General features: G+C 40.1%; 1 long non-coding RNA gene and 1 pseudogene across 1 annotated transcript; both read left to right on the top strand.

The window, feature by feature from the left end:
• Window positions 1-646: 646 nt before the first annotated feature.
• LOC118239560 lies at window positions 647-10,627 on the top strand. Its single transcript, XR_004772018.1, has 3 exons — window positions 647-755; window positions 9,156-9,311; window positions 10,142-10,627. It is a non-coding gene; the product is annotated as an uncharacterized LOC118239560 (long non-coding RNA).
• A 3,555-nt stretch (window positions 10,628-14,182) lies between these two features.
• On the top strand, window positions 14,183-15,274 carry LOC107979261 (annotated as a pseudogene).
• Window positions 15,275-18,092: the final 2,818 nt, after the last annotated feature.

The raw sequence follows: 18,092 nt of genomic DNA on the forward strand, positions 1-18,092 counted from the left end.
AACTATGAAATGGTTTCCTTATAAATATAAGTGGGGGGGGGAGGAATACTGTTAGCCTTTTTACTTTGCTTGTCACAAAAGGAACTGTTGGAGAGTCAGGTTGTCATAATGGAGGGGACTCAGACACCACAGCTACCCAGGAATGAGAATGAATTGAAGCCTCTCACTGTGACCTGTGACAGGCTCTTTGATTTCTCTGGTCCTTGCTCTGCTGTGTCACAAAGACAGGCTGTTGGAAGCCTGCACTGAGGGGATGTTAAATGCTTGAGGAATCACCTTCAAAAATCACCCAGCACAGTGGCTGGTACGAAGCACATATTTACTAAGTCATGTTCATCCTTTTCAAAGTTACCTACTCCAGTTCCAATACTTCCCAAACAATTATACTTCTAGATGACTAGATGAGCCGGAACTATTTTACCCATAGGAATTTTCTATATGCATTCACTCTGGCTATGGATTTATGAATAAAGAATGATGCAATCAGCTTAAAGGCAAATGCTAATAAATTGCCCCACAAGGGGAAACAATCAAGCTTTCCGTTAGGACAAATTTAGCAATCCCTAAACCACAAAGAACCAAACAAAGGTTGATGCCCCATTCTCTCTATGCATGTGTGACTCATGCTCAATTCAAAGAGGGTCCACAGGAACTGACTGCTGAGAGCCGTGGGACAGACAACACCCTACTCAGTTTTTGCACATTCAAGCAAAATGCTATGTCCTTCCTGGATGGACCAAGTCCCATTTTTGCAGGTGTGTTTGTTTTTTTCTTTCTTTCTTTCTTTCTTTCTTTCTTTCTTTCCTTTTTTTTTTGCTTTGTCTTTTTATGCAAGACTGAAAGCAGGAGGGCTGTCCTGTGGAGACGCATTATAGCCTAGGTTAAGAAAATACATTCTCTTAGATTGTTTTTTGTTTGTTTGTTTGTTTGTTTTTCCTTTTAACTTTCAGAACATTGGACAGCCTTCCAACTGCACAAGAGAAGCAAGAGCAAAAGGCCAAAAACATCAGGAAAATGAATGTGACAGTTGAGAGATGTCTCACAAGGACAGGTGTGCTTTTCAGGAAGCCTTTCCCTCAGCGGCCGGAGCTTTGTGTTCAACCCGGATGTGGCTGATACACTAAGGCTCTCCGCCTTCAAGTCCTGATAGCGTCTTCATAGCGTCTATGGGAAGATACCACACCCATTTCAGTGAGCAGTTGTCCCTGTGTTATTTAGCAGCCTCGTTCTCTGATTTCACTGACAAATGTGTAGACATGGTGGCAAATGCAGGGAAATCACTAGCTGCTGTGTGAAATTTAAGTCTCCCCAAACTTCAGAGTGAAGCGGCAGCCAGGCGATGGTGAGGGACAGCATCAGGGCTCCCCTTTCTCCAGCCTCCAGAACACCACAAGAGCTAGTATGTTTCAGGGAGTAAGGAATTCTGCTCCCAGCTAAACAATGACTATGAGGAACTGTCCCTACCATAGTGGTTCCAGAGAAACATAGATTTCATTGTAAATTAGAATTCAAACTGTAAATTCCTAGACTTACTTCTTTCTTGTCTTATAAAAAGCTAAAGGTCCCCAGAGGACTGGAGGAATGAAGGAATGTTTTCCGTGGATTTTTAGTTTGCACTTAGTCTATGCTCCCTTCTTTGAGATAAAAAGTCAGATACATGGTCATCCCACCCACCACTGTCATAGAGGAAAGAATGGCTCTGAGGATTAAATTCTGTTCTTCGCTTGTCCCTTTGTGAAATTTCTTTCTACTTTCAATAGCAGTAGAAATTCTCTTCTATTTTTTTTTTCCCTTACACTCGAGGACTATGTCCTCTTTAGTCAGTTTACTGGGCTGAACTGCAATCTTTTAACCATTCCTAGAAGTTATTTTCTCCATCTGCTTAATCATTCCACGAAATTCTTACTTTACCCAGTGTATCTAAATCCCTTATACACTGTTGCAAAGCCGGGCCTGAGACCTTCAAGGCTCCCAAGGGAGGCCAGGCCACACCAGGGCAGAATGTGTCCTCTATAAAAAAAACACTGTGGGATTCTTTAATTACATTGAAGCTCTCAGAAACTTGTAATCTTTACCAGGGTTCCAGGGGGTGGTACTGGAAAAAAAGAAAAAGAGCTACTTTGGATGCCAGGCACTCTCAGCTTAGACCATGGTTTTCCTTATCTAATATCTAAATAACTCAAAGCAAGAGCTTTAGTCTATCTCAATCTTAGATTTTTTTTTTTGAAATATCCTGAGGAAAATACTACTTATACCACAGATGTTTTTTGTAAGCATTAGTTAATATCAATGATGTATCTGTAGATTTGTGTATATCCATACATAATGTATATAAGGTAGATTCAATATGCCCACCAACCCAAAACTCTTGAGTTAAATCAAATTCTATTTCTTACCCCATTCTGTTTAATTAACCAGCAGTTATTTATCCACCTGTTTGCTATTGTTATCATTCTGAGTTCACCCATTTCTTTCCAGAGATCACAATTGAGTTAAGCACCACCTGACCTAAAGTACTATCATATCTCATAGGACTGCCAGCCATTTCTCACAGGACTCTTCCAATAACCTCCTGCTCACCTCCTGCTTTCATTCTTGCCCCTCTTAGACGATGCCATCTTTTAAAAGATTAATTACATCAAGCTATGTATGTCCTCATATTGAAAAAAAAAAGAATTAAACTCCTTACCATGTACCATGTGACCTTACATCATCTATCCCTAGCAGTATCTTTTTTCCTCCTCCACACCCTCCCATCCTCCATCTGTTTTTAACTACACAGGCTTCTTTGTTTCTTGAACTAACTAAGCCTATTCCAGTCCCAGGACCTTAGCCCTTCCCATTTCTGAGCCTACATTTTCTTTCTTCCATTCTTCATATAACTGGTTTCTCTTCTTCATTCCTGTCTCTGACCAAATGGCACTGCCCCGCAAGAAACCTGTCCCAGCACCTAATCTTACCTTGTCTTGTCTTGCTCTAACATATACTTTTCTTATTTTCTTTATGCCATTGTAACCATCTGAAGTCATTTAGTTAATTTCTAGAATGTGTCTCTCAACAAAAAGTCAGCCCACTGTAAGGAGGACTCCGTCTACCTTACTTACATCAATATTATTAACTCCTAAAGTAATATCTGACATGAAATAAAGATTCAATAGATATTTTACAAATGGGCAAATTGGAAATTTGAAACATGTCTTATAAGAATTGAGCTCCATCATCTTTTCCATAAAATTGAAATCACCAAAAATGATCCAGAAATCTTAAGGTGTTAGCATAAAAATTTGGTAGCTTGACCATATATTTGCATGACCAGAAAATTCTGGAGCAACTTTAATATGTTCCTAACAGGGACTGTGGAGGTAGGTCAGTGATAAGAGTGCTTATTCTGCAAGCTGGCCATAGTTGAGCATGCCTGGATTCCCAGGACTGGGGGGAGTGACAGCTAGATACCAGAAGCTCACTGGACAGCCAGCCTAGCAGAAGTGGTAGCTTCTGGTGCGTTTCTAGTCACTAAGGTGAAATTGACAGGGGAAAACTCCCAGTGTTTTCCTCTGGCTTCACATGCACACACCCACTCACAGGCTTGCACCATGCCTATGCAATGCATATCCCAAACACACACAAAGAAAGGAAGCTAGAGAGATGGTTTAGTGGTTAAGATCACTGGCTGCTCTTTCAGATGACCCAGGGTCACTTTCCAGAGCCCATATAACAGCTTATAACCACCTGTAGCTGTAGGTCTAGAAGCTCTGATATTCCCTTCTGGCCTCCATGGTCACCAGGCACACACATGGTGCAAAGACATGCATGCAAGCAAAATTCCCACACACATAACAAAAATAAACAAAACTGTGAAGAAGAAGAAGAAGAAGAAGAAGAAGAAGAAGAAGAAGAAGAAGAAGAAGAAGAAGAAGAAGAAGAAGAAGAAGAAGAAGACAAATTAGGAGGGATAGGAGGAGGAAAAAGAGGAGAAGTTGTTTTTAGTCACAACATGAAGCATATTTTAATCCTAGCATTGTCACTTCCTATTTGTGTGACCTTGCACAAGCCAGTTAGCATATTAAACTGGTTTCCTCGTCTAAAAATATAAGAATAATAACCAATACATTAGAGAGTTCTGTGAGGATTAAGTGAGCTAAGCTTTGTGCCCAGTTCCTGGAACACTGTGCACAGTGGATAAACAGTGGTTATTATTATGGTTATTGTTACTACAGTAATTAATTCTGGCTCCATACTTCACAGAGAACACTGACAAGTTGGGTCCCATCCAGAAGAGAACAAGCAGTCTAGTGAGCGGTCTGGAAACCACAACTTGTGAGGAACAATGGACAGAACTGAGGATGTTTGCCTTGGAAAAGACACATTCTAAGAAGAATATGATAGCTTAAAAAAATTACCAAGAGCTCCTTTATAGAAGAGGGATTAGAAAGATTTGATATTGTTCTAGAGCATGCAACCAGACCCGACCTAAAAGCCAAATTGCCCAAAAGCAAACTTAAATTGAATTCTACTTTTAAAAGTAAAAACATCTTGAGAGATGGTTTTTGTCAAGTTTGAGTAAGGAAATTGTATGGAGCCATTTGAAATGGCCATAATAAGACTTTCTGTCAATATAAAAATGTATGTGTAGGGCCAGTGAGATGGCATTGACAAAACCTGAGTTTGACACCTAGAACTTGTGTAAAACTGGAAATAGAGAACCAACCCCTCAAAGTTGTCTTCTGACCGCTGCATGCATGTAGCCAGTACTTATACACACAGAGTAATAATAAATACGGTTAAGTTTAAATGTTTAGAAACCTGTGTGCAATGCCAATTGTGAAAGAAGTAAACCATTAAATATGTGCATATATTCTCTGGTCTGAGAGGGAGGAGGGAAAAGAAGGAGGGAGGGAGGAAAAGAGGAGAGAGGAGAGAAATGATGAGAGAGAAGGAAAGAGGGAGAGGTGGAAGGAGGAAGTCAGAGATAAAAGGAGAGACAGGGAGAGGATAAAAACATAACACCAAAACAAAAAAGTATGGGGGAGAGAGAGACACACACATACACACTCATACACACACACACACACACACACGAGAGAGAGAGAGAGAGAGAGAGAGAGAGAGAGAGAGAGAGAGAGAGAGAGAGAGGTCCAAATGTTGGAGCAGAGGCCAGACAAGCTCTCAAGTGGAACAGCATGAGAGACAAGATGTATTAGGAGGAGCATGGGTAGGATGAAGGCTTGAAAACAACTGAAAGCCCCAGGGTCCTTGCTCCTGTTGAAAATACTGTTGAATTGTGCTGACACAAAACACTGCTCTATTAAAACATTAAAAAAAAAGTGCCAAGGCCCCCCCCCCCAGCATCTTCATTTCTTCCCAATTAGAACAGTGGAAAATATTTAATCCCAAGAGATCCAAAAGACTGGACCTGAGGCTCCAGTGAGGCATTGTGGGATAAGGTAGTGAGTAATTCTGTTCCCCAGCTAGAGCCCATCAACCTCTCTGAACTTCACCTTCTGGATCCTTCTTTAGAAAGGAGGAAGTTAGGTGCTCTCTAATTCAGAAAGCCTATGAGTCATCTAGATTATTTTATCTGATAAATGTGAGCTTACTGGGGAATTGAAAACCACCGGAACTTTGTAAATAAGAATTTTATAAGGACACTAAGCAGGAAACAACCTCTGATGTTTGATCCAAATGTCAGGGATGGTCATTGTCCCAGCCAAACTCAAACATTGCTTAATGACCCCGCCTTATAAGCTGATGTGTGAAAAAGCTCAGGGCCCTGAGACAGGCATCCAGGTGGTGTTGTGCCGGAGGGAAGGTCTGTGTTTTGCCCACAAGATGTCATATTCAGCAGTTACCTATACTACTTCTTTAGCCTTTGATGGGAAACCTGTGCCCCTTCACTATTAAACTTCCAAGTAGAACTTTCTAGAAGGGCCCGTGGGAATGTTGCTGTTTTCAGCCACTTGAACACACTGTCTGATCCTCCTTTGAGACAAACTTATTTCCTTTGCTATAATTCAGGTGATTTACAGCGATGCCAAAACATAGACTGTTTCTTTCTCACTCGGAACCATACCTTGTGCTTCCACCACTAGGCCAAGAGCTCCACAAAGCAGTAAATCCCACAGAAATTACACAAGGTTATAAAAGATACATTTGTCCAGAACACTGGAGGATGGTCTCAGTCTCTTCAAATCCTTCATTATTCTTCACGGACTATCTTGTGACAATGGAGCAAAGTAAGCCTTGCTGTGCCATGCTCTTCTCCTGAGAGTTGTCCGTTGCCTACACTGTGCATGAAGGAATCATTGTAACAGGACAATGGTCAAGAGGTCTTGCTCTGATGCCCAGAACTGACTTGGTGTCCTCAACACAATGACCTCAACCCTTATCACCTAAATGGAAAGGAAGTTTATCCCTTCAGTTTAGAATCCTATTGTTACTAATAATAATTTAAATGAAATTATAAATAATTATGCAGCCATAACTCAGATTTAGTGTATTCATAATATTACACAGTCATCACCTCTGTCTAGATTCAAAATTTTTATGCTTTCAATATATAATCTTAACTCCATTGAATAGCTAATTGAAATTCTTCTATCTACCTAATTCCTGGCAACTATCAATGTGTTTTCTGTATCTAAAGATTTGTGTCCTCTGGATATTTAATGTAAGTGAAATCATATATAATACTTAGCCTTTTGACTCTGGGAAGATATTCTATTAATCATTCCTAGTTATTTACCTTAGGAAGCAGCCACATTTTAATAATTATATAATATTGTATCAATCGACCCAACACACTTTTTTATTAAGAGGATATTTGTGAAACATCTAAAATGCCTTAAGAACAAAACATTATCTATTAACTAATTTGACTCAAAGAGCCTTCTTTAAGTAGAGTGACATATATATGGGAGTTGAGAGTCAGATATTGCAAATCACCTTTTAAGTCACCTTTCTAGCAGCCAGAGTGTGACATACAAGAGAACCTTGGAGCAGTGAGAGCCTTTTATGTCCACATCAAAGAATGAGATTAGTATTGCTTAGGATTTGTCCAAATGGAGGAACGCCTTATGGGGCTGCAGGTGTGGCTCACAACATATGGTAGAGAGGAAAGAACTCAAAAGCAAAAGAAAAATTTTGAAATATCTGTTTCTCATTCTAATTTCTTAGTTCTTAAAGATACTGTAATGAAGTGCCACCAACTAGGTGGAATAGAAACTTGAGAAATATGTTTCTCTCCATTCTAGAAACCCAGAAGTCTAAGATTAAGGGTCAACAGGTGTGTATGAAGCTGCCTATGAAGAAGTGGGTCTACACACACACACACACACACACACACACACACACACACACACACACACACAACTATAATACCAGGGGCTTAGGATGCAATCTACAAATCTGGAATGAAACATGAACATGTAACCCCTGCTGCTCCTAGGCGAACTTCGTTGTCAATCTATTCCTTGCTCTCTGCTAACATGGTGGACAAAAGATCACCATCCCACAAACCCCTAATTTGTTCAAAGGAGTTTGTGTTGCATGAGGCTTCAGAACCCGGCTTCCAAAGCCTAAATGCTGAAAGTGACTTGTGACATCGGGCACAGCATTTTCCCATGGCAGCCCCAGTTTCCTTGTCTGTAACAACACATAGTTCCTAGGAAATTTTACTTGGAAAACATAAACTTCATACCCAGCCCAAAAAATGTTCAATTAATATTCATCCTTTCATGTTAGTGTTGCAGCTATTATTAAAAGCAGCCAGGCAGGGGGCAGTCTCCATCACAAACACCCATTTCTGGGACACACTCAACTCTGTTCTCTCAGTTATAGCTAGCAGTTAGAATACAAGGTGACATTTATACACCTGGAAGAGTAGAGACTATCCTAGAGAAAGGAAGCCAGAAATGAGAGAGAGGAGAAACCAGTGAGAAGTCAGGGAGGGCCTCTGCTTAGCACAGGGGACAGCTGCCATTGGAACCCAGAGAACAGCTAGGGTGGAACCGGGGCCACCCCAGGAGCACTCAGCTCTTTGGCAGCAGCTCAGGGACACGCCCCACTGATCTTTGGACCGTGTGTGGCTTATTTAATTCAGCTGGTGTTGATTTGCAACCTCCTGTACTTTGAAATCACTGTTTACTTTTTTCCCCCTAATCACATTAGCTTGTTGGGGCTGTTCTTTTGTTCTCTCTGACCTTTAGTTTCAAATTATGTGTTATCGCAATGGTCTTAGTTTATGGTTCACTTTATTTTCCTTTCCTTTTCTTCTTCTTGTTTTCTTTTATTGATTTTTTTTTTTTGTAGGCATGGTCATCATTCAGCTAGTTTCTTACATTTTTGGGCTTTTTTGGGGTTTTTTTTGGCTTTTGGAGATAGGGTTTCTCTGTGTAGCTTTGGAGGCTGTCCTGGAAGTTGATCTGTAGACTAGGCTGGCCTCAAACTCACAGAGATCCACCTGCCTTTGCCTCCTGAGGGCTGGAATTAAAGGCATGCAACACCTACACCCTGATAACTTTCACTGCTTTGTCTTTAACTGTCCTTTATTACTATTACTATCATTATTATTATTTTATGGCCATTTTTTAGCCTCTCTCTCTGTCTCTTTTTGTCTATGATGTTTGCTTCTCTGGGTTGTATAAAAGAAAATTAGATGTAGAGTCCAGCTGGGAGAATGGGCTCTCTCCTCTAGAAAGCGCTCCTGGGAATCCATCTCCAGTTAGCCATGCTCCAGCAAGTTATGTCTGGCTCGTGTTCCTTCAGCCACATGTGGTCAAGGACAGCTATGAATGTGGACAACACAAACTTGTAAACTTACTGAAAACACTGAGGATTTTTGCTGTTGGTTTGTTTGTTTTATAGCTTCCTTGTACAGTTCTTGAACATGAACTTTGTTGATGATGACATTGTGTCATAATGCCAAAAAGTTGAACCTTCATACAGGTGAATTAGGGACTTCCAGCCTCAGAGAAACTCATGGGAAAGCCATTCCCTTTTGAGTCTATCAGCAAATCCTGTTGGCACCACTTCAGATTTTCACTCTATTTTACCTAGAGTAGCATTTTCAAATAGAGTGTGTGGCGGGGATGAGTGGAGGGGAGAGAAGTAGAAAAAGGAAGCTACCAACTGTTGACTGGACTCTCACTGTGCAACAGGCACTGTATCAGGAGCATCTGAGGAGTTGTTACTATCTGAAACTTCTAACATAAATGACCATCTTGGCTTAACTCCACCATGCTCTCTGAAATTCATTTCCCATCATCTGTCTTTTCACCCAAGCCGAAGTGTCTGAGAGACTGAGACTTCAGAAAGTAAGTCTTCTATTACTATCCATTTCAAGATTTTCCTGTTTGTTTGTTTGTTTGTTTGTTTGTTTTTGTTTTGTTTTGTTTTGGTTTTTTTTGGTTTGAGGAAAAAGAGAAACATGAAGATAGCCAAAGACAGATTGACCATATTCAATCTTGGCAAATTCAAGGAAGCATGAACAAGGAAGGGTATGATATATTATGGGTATATAATGAAAGAAAGGATTATTCTCAATTGTATAGTATCAAAGATTATCTTAACGAGAAGGACCAGTTTGATGTGGACTTCAAAGAAATGATCTCCACAATGCAGAAATTTGATTAGACAAGCAAAGTATAATTGATGACAAAGCTCTATTAAAAATCAAATGTGCATCAAGCCTTCAAGCAGATGTAGTAGATACATTCTAAGACATTGGTTCTCAATCTGTGGGTCATGACCCCCTTGGGAATGGCATATCAGACATTTACATTATGATTCATAGCAGTAGCAAAATTACAGTTACAAAGTAGCAATGAAAATAATTTTATGGTTGAAGGTCAACACAACATGAGGAACTGTTTTAAAGGTTCACAGCATTAGGAATGTTAAGAATCACTTCTCTAGGTTATAAGATACCCTTCCCATCCCACCTGGTGATATACACCCTGGTGTAGCCTTTTCCATTGGAATGTGATTGCCATCTAAGGCTGGAAAGCCAGTATTTTCTGGCAAGGGTGGTGCAATGGTTATCCTGGTTATCAATTTGACTACCTGGATTCAACTAAAACCTGAGCAACTGGGCATACTTCTGAGGAATTTTGTTTGATTGGATCTACCCTATGTCTGGTGGCAGCCCACAGAAAAGGACACAGAAAAATGAAGCTTTTGCTTTTGGCCTGCTCACCCTCACTCTTGCTGGCAAGTTCAGCCATCATGATGCCGAGGCATTCTTTCACTAATGTTAGAAGATGCTTCTTTGGAATCCAACATATCCTGAAGACCTGCTGAGACATCCTGCCTATCAGATTCTTGGCCGTTCCATCGGGAGACAGTCATTGTTGGACTAGCTGGACCACAGCCTGTAAGCCACTCTAATAAATGCCCATTTAATGTTAATTCATTCTATTAGTTCTGTTCCTCTGGAGAACCCTGGCTAATAGAGGTAGGTATGCTGTCACTTTCCTACTTAGGCTACCTAAGACTGTGACATCTGTCTTGCTAGCAGACTCTCTGTTGACTTGGATGAACTAGGCTGTCATGTTCGAGAAATCTAGAAATCCATGTGCCAAGAAACTGGCAAGTGTCCAGTAAATAAAAAGCAAGAGTTGAAGCCCTCTATCATCCTCCCCAGTCAGGCCTTCAGGTGAGGTTTCGGTTCTTGTGATGGACTATAACTCCAAGGACACAGCAGATCTGTACCAGATCTGTAAAAAAAAAAAAAACAGTGTAATAATGAATATATATATTATAAATTGCTAGGTTGTAGGGTCATTTGTCACAAGGCAAGAAATAACTAATTCAGCTAGAGACTAATGAAAAATTTTTTTCTCTGCATCTTTTTTATAGAAAACTTTCTAATTTGTAATCTGAACACCCATTTAATAAATATTATGAGTTTTCTTTATGTGACTCTTAGTGGTGGAATTGCTACACAGCCTAGGCATGCCAGTTAGAAAAGACTTTATGGGAAGTAAGGTGTGCAGATTAATAACTACTGAAAAGGGAAAAAGCACTAGAAAAGTTGGAGATGTATCATGGTGGAAGGGTTACAGGCTGGGCACAAACTATAAGGTTGGACATATAATCAACTGCACAAGCCAGCACATAAAGTTGAGGGTTATGGTTCTCATACAATAGACAATGATTCCTTTGATTATGGAGTAGGAAACATTCAAAGTATTGGTACATGCACGTAGAAAGAATTGAAGAAGTAAGTTTGGACCATACTGTGAAGCTCCCAGAACTCCATGCAAAGGGCTAAGAGTTGGCACATAAAAAAAAAAATGTTCAAACTCCATTGCCAAAAATAATATAGTCACAGTTTCCTTCACGAAAGCTTCCTCATGCCAGAGCTGATGCTTTTAGATAGTGAGCCAAAAGGGAAAACTTCCTATACTTTGATCATGTCCCAGTTCATTCAAGAATATTTTGTACCAGCTCTCTGAAATGCTCACTGCATCTAATGACGCAATTTGAAAACACAAGTATCGCTGAAATCAAGAGATTAGCATCTATAAAGTATTGCTTGTGTTTTCACTATGAATGAACCAGTTTTTTCAATGTCTTCATTTGTTTCTTGTTTAGAGAAGAATCCTTCACCACCACCACCATCACCATTCCCCTCCCCCGACCCTTGCTTTCATCAGTCATTTGCTTGGAGTTGTCTCATTTATTCATCAGAGTTTGAAGGTAGGTCACATGGCTGTGAGATATATATTTATATCTAATTTGTACACAGTCTCTGCTTGGTACTTCACTGAAGGTAGCTAGGTGGCTGCTATGATATTTGAGCAGGGCATTTCCGGAAAGTTGTACATTTACCAGCATGTGATCACTTAGGAAATCTATTCAAGAACATCTTGATGTCAATCTTGACTGCAACTCTCCACATCATTCCCACTTGTACAAAACTACGTAGAGGTTCTCAAGATATTTCAAAAGCTCTGTGTTTGCCCAGCAGGATGGACACATATCAGTTTTCAGTTTTTCAGAGAACAGTGCAGGCTCACCTCCTTCCTCTCTTAATGATAAATTCCTCAGGGGAACGGGTCAGCATCTGCAACATTGATTGAAGTTGAGTCCCGAGACCCTTTGTTATTGTGCTTTAAGAGCCATTTCAATGCCCAGATCAACACATACCTAACTCTCCCCCAGGCTTTCACGAATCAACAAAGGATGTTTTTTACCTTGTCATTGTCAATGTTGTACAGAGTATGTCTAAATACAATTACAACTCGAAGAACCTATCACACTAACTAACCCCTTCAACAAACACATTAACCATCTCCACGTGTTCCCAACTAAAAATGGCTTGCTTACAATATGCTGTCACAACTCGATTTTTATTTTGACTAATGTTATTTAAGCAGCTGGGAGAATTAATGTGGTTCAACAGAGGCCATGGTCTTAACCAGAGTTTATAATTGAAATCCATGGGCTGTAGCCTTTTCTATATTGAGAGGGAATCTAATTAGTATAGTCTTTGGGTCCACACCAGGAAAAAAACAAAAGAAGAAGGGGAAGAAGAAGAAGAAGAAGAAGATGAGCAGGAAGAGGAGGAGGAGGAGGAGGAGGAGGAGGAGGAGGAGGAGGAGGAGGAGGAGGAGGGCTTCTGAGGGTCTGAAAGAACTTAGCTCTTTTTCTGCCTTAAGAATTCCCTAGAAACAAGAGACACTAAGTGCATATAAGAAGAACCCTTCAAGCTCACTGCTTGCCTTTAGAGTCACCAGTCTTCAAGGGACTGCTTGTCCCTGCGTGTTAGAATAAACAACTCTAACATGCATATAGGCACAAAACATGAACTTATTTTCTTAAATTATTATAGCTTGTCAATAGAATTCATTTCAAGGCATTCTTAAAGAGTAACAGATTGACTTAAAGTGATGTCATGATATGGCTGATATTGGAATCATTTGTGTTAATAATTCCTCCGAAAGACCATAATTTTATTTATTTTTTTTTCTGTTTTGAGGTTTTGCATTTTTACTAAAAATGTTTAATTAAAATATAATTACATCACTTTCCCACCCAATTCCTCTTTTGTCCCCTCCCCCAACATCAATACTTCAATTTAAAAAAAATTATTTATGCCCTTATGCCCTTGTATTTGAAATTTTGCATAGACTTAATAAAACAATAAAATATCTGAGGGGCACAAAGACCAGCTTTATATCATAAAATTTATTTCATGGAGATAAGACTTTGGAAAAGACCCAAAGGAGACAAGCTGTTGGACACAGTATAATTGGAAAAGATTCACAAATTATTAACACATTTTAACTTTTCCAATTTGTGAAACAGCTGATTTTATTAACAGGCTACTTTTTATAATCCCTTCATGTATGTTTTGATTCCTTTGCTTGCAAATACATTGCTTAAAATAAAAACATTTACTCCAAGTTTCTGTTCTTTTTTAGTTGGTATTTATGCATGTGTGTCAGCTGGCATAGGCCAGAAGGGGTATTGGATCCACCAGGAGCTGGAGTTACAGGCAGTTGTAGGCCACTGGACATGGGTGCCAGGAACGAAACCCAGGTCCTCTGAAAGAGCAGCAAGTTCTTCAACCCATCAGTGGTCTCCCCAGCCCCAAATCTGCATCTGTGCTCTTCATTACTCAGATGTGCTTTTAATTTACCCTCTCCAGATTCAAAAAAATGTTTGCCATTAATTTTTCCATGATAATGTGAACTTCAAATCTCTTGACTGCTTTGTTCATAAGAACTGCTTATTGTCCAACAGTGGTGGCTCATTCCTTTAATCCCAGCACTCAGGAGACAAAAACAGGCAGATCTCTGTGAGTTCAAGGCCAGCCTGGTCTGCAGAGTGAGTTGCATGACAGCCAGGGCTACAGAAAGAAACCCTGCCTTGAAAAACAAAACAAAACAAAGCAAACAAACAAAAAAGAAAAAAAGAACTGCTTATTATGCTTAAAAAATTAATTGCTTCTTACATAGCCCTTTTAAATAATTCTAGTCAACAATGCTCAAGTATAATTTCACAATTTACACTTTAATTAAAAATTCTATATATTATTTTACCCAATCTATTGAGTAGAAAATAAGTACATATATTAGATTCATTTATTCTAAGCACTTTGTAATCTGTTAGTGATTACCAAAGATTAAAATAACTCAACAAATAACTCTTTCTCTGTTACTATGACAGGAAAGTGGAGTTTTCATGGTGCTCAAGACTCATTCTCACCCATAAGCCACCACCATGGTCAAGGAAGGCACTCCTGCTGGAGGTGACATGGACATTAGTACTGCTTCAGGGCATGGGCTAGAGAATGCTCTTAACTATGATGGTTTAGCACAGTGGTTCTCAACCTGTGGGTCACAACCCCTTTGAGGCTGAATGACCTTCTTCATAGGGGTCACCTAAGATCATTGGAAAACACAGTTGTTTACAATACAATTCATAATGGTAGCAAAATTATAGTTATGAAGTAGCAATGAGAATAATTTTATGGTTGGGGGTAAACCACAGCATGAGCAACATGTACTAAATGGTTGATGCATTAGGGAGGTTGAAAACCACTGTTGTAGCACAAACAGCGAGGTTACCAAGGCCTTCAACAAGTACCAAACCCAGCTTTGTGTGCTTGCCTCCAATTGTGATGAGCCTATGTGCATCAAGTGGGAAAGGCCCTTTGTGTTGAGCATAACATCCGCCCAATTAAGGATGATGACAAGAAGAACCTAAGGGAACAGGCAGGCCTCTGCAAAACTGACCAAGAGGGGAAACCCAGGAAAGTGGGTTGCAGTGCTCTGTAGAGGTTAAGGACTATGGCAAAGAATTTCAGGCTAAGGATGACATCAGGTACTTCAAAAGCAAGAAACGAACAGTTAAAAAAAAATTGGCTCAGGCTATCAGAGATGGCACAGTGGATACAGCATTTACCAGCAAATATAAGGACCTGAGTTGAGACACCCAAGCAATGGCTGATATTGTAGCACATCTGTAATCCCAGCAAACCTACTCAAGATGGGAGAAAGAGACAGGCATACCCCTGGTAACCGGTCTGTCGTATAGCCTGGTGTTAGCAGGAGCAAACAAGAGACCCTATTTCAAGCAAGGGGCAAAGTAAGAACATGACACCTAAGATTGTCTCCTGACTTTCATGTTGTACTTTATCATCTTCCCTAACACAAGTAAACATGAACACACATCCATAACATACACAATTGGATTTTTTTTCTTCAAAAAGCCAAACCTGATTCACTACCAAAGTTAGAATAAATCTGAAGGAAGCAATCCGGAAGTACCCTCCATGTGCAAATGTATGTATGACCACATAATATTTTATACTATGTGTGAAGAGCAAAGTTTCTGGTACATATAGGGCATTCAGCAAGTACAAATGAACAAATGAACTAATGTCCCCCCCCCCAGTTTTGTTGATGAGATCACTTCATTATTGAGTAGTAAAGGCAAGATCCGAACCCAAGCAAGGAGTGGACATTCGTGATCATCAGGTAATGTTGCTTGCCTTAGAGATGAGTGAAAGGCACCAGGAAGATCTACTAGGCCCTAAACTGGGCACTGAGTATGCAACATTAATTACAAGGAAAAGGAACTTATAGCAATTGTTATATACTTTAATGTGACATTATATAATCTCACTCAAGCACAAAAAGCTGAGTTATAATGTTAACCTCCAGACCGTTGAGGAACCATGCACGCCGACGTGACCCTGCTGCAGCATTTTCTTTTACTCAAATGTTAAAGCACTGTAATTGCAGGCTTGCAGAAACAGAAAATGAACAGAAGGCCCAATTCTAAGAGTGGGAGGAAATTCAGATCAATATTATGCTTTTACTGCTGGGTTTGCACATCACAGGAGCCTTGTGAGGCAAATGCCCAGCAGCCACAGTGGAAGTCAGAACACTCAGCAAACAGTAGGCTTCATCTCCAGGACACCAGACTGTGGAGTCTAGATACTTTTCCTTCTAGACAAGCGTGCAGCAAATTCTCACTGTAAAAGCTCAAATTTATCTTGCACCATTGGCTTCTTCGTAGATAGCATTATGTTCCACTGTGGGATGAGAGTCAAGAATCCAGTACTAGTTACTAGTTTCTAAATGCCAATTGCTAGTAGGCCCTGAAATTACTTTGCACCCGTGATATGTTGGCTTAGCAATGTCCTAGAAGGAAACAGCACAAAGAAGAAGCCAGCAGGATTCCTGCTGATGCAGCAATCAGTTACTGCCCTAGTGATTAAGGGCAGTGATTAAGATCTGATTTTATGTAGATTTAGTTCACTTGAAAGTCTCTTGACTTGCCCTGGCACAGGGTGTCATGACATAAATGTCCTATTCTTGTAGTTCAGCCACTAGAGTGGGAGTGTGTCACTGAGGCCTTCTGTAGTCATTCACAACTGCTGCTGCTAAGAGGCTGTTTACCTGTACACTATCCTCTAGATCTGAAAAAGACCCAATCTAAGAAAATACTTTGAATCTAGGAAAGGGGCATGGCAGTTGAGACATTAGTGCAATATTTGGGTAGATTTTTGAAGTAACCAAGAGCTAAAGTACCATTACATCTTGAGTTTGGGAAACTCAGGACTGGTTTTTTACATTGGTATTTTGAGGACATCAGGAATGTTCCTCTCCAGAATCAAGTGGTCTCTGCACAAAGCAGAAAGCAGGCTGGAATTCACAGTGTAAACTGCTGGAGTCGAGTGTAAGTCAGGAGGAAGGATAGAAGAAGGTCTTTGCCATGAGCATTTAGGAGTCTCAGCTCTGGGAAGAACTTTCTACTGAAGGTCTAGAGAGGCAGACACCACCTTCAGCAGGACAACCTAGAAATTAAAACACATCTTTATTCAAATAACTTGTCAAGATTTTTTCATTTACTTTTTTATTAATTTATTTTTTACATTCCAATCCCAGTTCCCCCTCCCTTCTCTTATCCTGCTCCCCCCAATTTCCTCCCACCTCCCATCTGCTCCTTGGAGAGGGTAAGGCCTCCCTTAGGAAGTCTACTAAGTCTGTCCCATCATCTTGTTGAGGCAGGACCAAGGCGCCTCTCCACCCCCCACACACACCCCTGTGTCTAGATTGAACAAGGTATCTCTCCATGTAGAATTGGCTCCACTAAGTCAGTTTGTCCATTAGAGTTAGATCTTGGACCCACTGCCAGTCGCCTCATGTATTGTCCCAGTCGCACCATTGTCACCTATATTAAGGGAGTCTAGTTCAGTCTTATGCAGGTTCCCCATTTGTCAGACCTGAGTCAGTGATCTCTCACTAGCTCAGGTCAGCTGATTCTGTGGGTTTCCCCACAGAATGGTCTTGACTCCTTTGTTCATATTATCGCTCCTCCCTCACTTTGATTGTACTCCAAGAGCTTGGCCCACTGGTTAGTTGTAGATTTCTGTATCTGCTTCCATTTGTTTCTGGAAGAGGATTCTAACTTCTCTGGAGTTGTGGATTTTAGGCTGGGTGTCTTTTGCTTTATGTCTGGTATTCACTTATGAGTGAGTACATACTATATTTGTCAAGATTATCTTAATGAACCATTGGAATGGGATTAGATCTTGTTTGTATTCTCTAAAAAGTAAGTTGTGCAATCATAAAACCTTCAGAGTAACTATTATAACATTATGTATAATTTTACTCTAACAGTGAACTGTTCATTCATAAAAATTTACAGAGTAACTAATACAGATTATATGTAATATGTTATTAATTATCACATCTTTACTGATGGTTGCTCCTGTTTTGTAAATAGAGAAATTAATGCATAGAAAGCTGCCTGAATCTGCATCTATTTGGATGGTGGAGCTCAGGTTGAGCCTACACTGTTCTTATCAGGGACACTTCCCAAGCCATCTGTGTGAGCTTTTTCCTAACAGGGCCTACCAGAATCAAGAGTTTAATTTGCCCAGAAGCCAAATGGTGCTCTGTCATTCCAAATATTAGCTGTTCTTGGAAATATAAATAGCTCCTGCAAATTCTTGAAATGACTTTCTTCCTATTCCTGTGAATCAGATAAGAGAAACTTGTGGATTCTTGCCCCTCAAGTACCTGATTAGTAAGACTTCTCCTAAGTTCATGAATTGCCATAGCTACCGGAAAGGG

Source organism: Cricetulus griseus (assembly GCF_003668045.3).
Source record: "Cricetulus griseus strain 17A/GY chromosome 1 unlocalized genomic scaffold, alternate assembly CriGri-PICRH-1.0 chr1_0, whole genome shotgun sequence".
Taxonomy (NCBI): Eukaryota; Metazoa; Chordata; class Mammalia; order Rodentia; family Cricetidae; genus Cricetulus; species Cricetulus griseus.